The 3,909-nt window shown below is 30.7% G+C and overlaps 1 long non-coding RNA gene across 1 annotated transcript; it reads left to right on the forward strand.

Moving 5' to 3' along the window:
• Positions 1-1,127: 1,127 nt before the first annotated feature.
• Positions 1,128-3,256, forward strand: LOC145051641 (uncharacterized). Its single transcript, XR_013683748.1, has 3 exons — positions 1,128-1,583; positions 1,709-2,622; positions 3,129-3,256. It is a non-coding gene; the product is annotated as an uncharacterized LOC145051641 (long non-coding RNA).
• The last annotated feature ends 653 nt before the right edge of the window (positions 3,257-3,909 follow it).

Consider the following 3,909-nt stretch of genomic DNA (forward strand, 5'->3'; position numbering starts at 1 on the left):
TATATATATATATATATATATATATATATATATATATATATATATATATAATATTGAAAAGTTTATACATATTTCAAAAAGATCTATAATACTAGCATTTTTTATTCAAATTGTCAGCATTTATTATCATATCCTAAATAATTTTTTTTAGCCTACTCCAATACCTATAGTCCTATATATTTGCTTTTATTTATGGAGTTGTGATAAATCAGCTTTAACTTTATGAGCAACTATAAAAAGCTGCTGTCTATTTGTCCCTGTTAGAAAACGTTAAACACCAAACGCTGCTTTAAATAAATATATTTAGTGCCCCACGACATAATAAAGTGGACATTTACATGGGTATACACATATTATCCTTATGAATATTCTATTATTATTATTATTATTATTATTATTATTATTTTGGAACCATGATTTTATTAAAAACTACAACAAACTAAAAAAATTATTATAATAAAATTGTAGCAGAAATAGAATTATAGCAAAAATAAGATTATGAAGTCAAAAAGCTAACTAAACATTTCTAACGATTCTTTGGCATACTCATTAATACATGACAATAAAACTTTAAAATTACATACGAAAGTGGGATCAAAGGTAAAAATCAATAGTTACATAAGCCTTCGAACATTTCAACTAACCATCAAAAGCGACCACCCATTCAAAAAAATAATTATGAAGAACTCAATCAACCAAGCATACAAATTTAGATGATTAAATCATCAAGTAAATTAAAGATTGAACCAATTGGCATCAACGAAGCATATAAATCCATGATACATGTAAGGATAATACAAAACATAGTCAGACATAAACATTTGAACGGACCCGATTAGATCCTTATCAACCAACTTCTAAGTTACGAAAAAACTTGTGTCTTTTTGGAGAGTTTTCCATGAGAAAACTTCAATAATTCCCCACCCTTACCTGTATCTATCTATCTATCTATCTCTCTCTCTCTCTCTCTCTCTCTCTCTCTCTCTATATATATATATATATATATATATATATATATATATATATATATCTTATATATATAAGTAAGGCCTATGCCTTAAGAACGGAGCAAAATGGGGTGAGGTGGATGAGTGTGGAATATGACGGGATTTTTCTGGATTTTTGATGGATTTCTATGGAATTTATGGGTATTAATAAAAGTTGCTTTCTTCCGGGTCGGATCCTGATGGATGGGTTGCCGCTCTATTTTTCTCTCTTGGATAGTCCACAGATGAATTAGTACGATTCCACTGAATAGGAGTATGTGCCACGCTATTATACATCAACTACCGCTTATCATTCCCATTTCCCAACATTCGTCTTATTCTTTCCTTCTCCCTCTCGGCCTCTCCGTCTCTTTTTCATTCTCCCCGAGTGCACCATCACCTCCAATCCACATTTTCCCTTTGTTTTCTCCACCTAGGGTTCCATCATTCACCACAATCTGAGCCCTAAATTTCTATCCTCTCTCATCTTCGGACAAAGTAGAGTTCTATGATTCATTACAATCTACCATAACCAAAACAACTCTGTTTGCTCCAATAAGTACATTCAAGTTTCTTCTATCTCTACTTCACACTCAGGTTAAACTATTTGTTTGGTAATTTGTAGATTTTTATTACCATTTTTTGCATAAGATTGGTTCCGATAAGGATAAATCATCTTGTATTGGAATTTTAGAGGGTATTTTTGTTTAACATACCTTCAGGTTAGAAGACACTGGCTGAGCTTAGCGATCGTCTCCTTTCGGTTTGAAGACCACCATGTTTCATAGAGAGGACAATTGTTCGTAATTCTCTATGCCCACCGCTTTGTCTCAAAGAAGAGCCTGATGCATGCAAATCTTGAACACTCTGTTATCTTCATCTTCTTTTTCTCTCCACTTAACTCGAACTCTTTCTCTATCTCTCTCTGGCCTACTTCTATTGACACCCAACTCTTCTTATTTGGCAATTTTCAGGAAGGTTCCCTTTTTCTCCAACTGTTCGTTGTCCTATTGATTTTTAACTGTAGTTAAACAATGGGGGATTTCTTACACCATCAGAGAACACGAACCCAAGCTTAAAAAAGAAACCCAACAAACTTGAAATTGAAGATGGAAGTTCAAAATTAAAGCTATTCAATAAAACATCCAGGTTGAAGATTAATAGGTAAGCCATTTTACCTTATTTCTTTCTTTTTCTACTATGATTTAAGACGATAGAGCATCTTCATAATTGTTATCTTCTAATTCTATGGCTTAACACAACGCAACATCTTCAATTTTTTTATGTTTACTTTCAGTTATTCGAAATGGGTTTTTTTTTTTTTTTTTTTTTGTGTGTGTGTGTGAACGGACTCCACCATATGAACAAGGGATGAAGATGCACTCAGATTCGTTTGTTTATTTTTTAGTTTTTTATTGGTAACCTCAGGTAAATTTCCTCTTTCTTGTTGTTGGGGGCTAACATTAACAATCTGGTAATCATCTAAGCTCATACTGAAATTACATGAAAAGTCAAAAGGTTAATATGGAACTATGTTTTATGCTTAATTACAGGAACTCACTGGCTCCTTCATTTTCAATGTTTTTTGCAGGCCTGGATCATCATCAAGCAGTTTTCTAGGCCTAAGATAAAGAAGGTATTGATTTCATTTTATAGTATGTAGTTGTTATTTACCATTATAATTATCTTATTCTAAGGTGCTGATTCTTTTTTTTTTCCTTTATGTTGTGAAGATAAAAATTTGAATGGATGAACAGTGTTTAAAAAACATAACAGAAAATATGTGAAAATAGTAAATGACAACAAATTTGTGAAAATAGTTAAAACTTAATGAGGAAAGCCTCTTCCCTGATTTTCTGTATTAAGTAGTTCCATCTTCATTAACTTAAAAAGAAGCATTCATGTATAACTTTATGCATCAAGTCTATTAAGAAAAAAAAAGAAAGATTATATTACTTCCTTTAGTTAAAGAGGATTTTCTAATAGAAATAATACAACTTTCGGACTTTGGTAGCGTCTGAGTTAGTCAAAATACATACTAACAATTCATAAATTAATCTTTAGCTTTTCGAACATCATATTATTTCATTTTTTATGATTTTTATACTTATTAAGTTCTAATCAATAAGAATGAACATTCAGGTCATCGGTGTTGGAGTCTTGGTATAACCATCTTTTGTAGGTCTATCCTTCTATGGTGACACTAAGTCTCATACTCATTAACAATATTTGTCTATAATATATTAAGGTAATTTTCTATTTCTCCTTATTACTTGAATAAATCAACAATCTTTTTTTCTGAATATGCAATAAATAGCGATTTACTTTCATTACTATATGTTTGTTATAGCATCATACTTCCATTTGTAGATGAGCTTTTGGACATTGTTTTCGTGCATAATGGAAATATGGATGGCTTAGTATGTCTTGGGGTTTGGAAAATATACTTTTATAACTATATAAGTCCATAATGTATGATTCAAATATAAATGAACTTGTACATCATGGGTATTATGATTGAAGTAAATGTAGTGGATCAGATTAAACGAAAATTATATTTTGTTAATTACAACTCTCTACAAGAAAGATTATAAATAATTTAAAGTTTGGTTTATCAATAAAAGTCATCTACTTGTTTGTCTAACTCGATGAGTTTTACTTTTGCAATGATGCGTTTTTCGTTAATTTCACATCCATGAAGAACCCGTCACTCAAATCTTTAATGTTAACCGGGTAACATGGGTTGGCTTTAACACACAATTCAAATTAGATAACCTATAATTACTGTTAATAGTTGTCAAATTTTGCTATGCTTTTATCCTAAAAAATGAGCCCTGCAATTGTGCTTTAGACTACTAAAGCTTTGGTTTGTATAGAAAAGAAGCTTCAAAATAATTGGCACTCTTATATTTATTAATTAGTG

The sequence above is a fragment of the Lactuca serriola genome, chromosome 5 (genome assembly GCF_051521515.1).
Source record: "Lactuca serriola cultivar US96UC23 chromosome 5, Lser_US96UC23_V15, whole genome shotgun sequence".
NCBI lineage: Eukaryota > Viridiplantae > Streptophyta > Magnoliopsida > Asterales > Asteraceae > Lactuca > Lactuca serriola.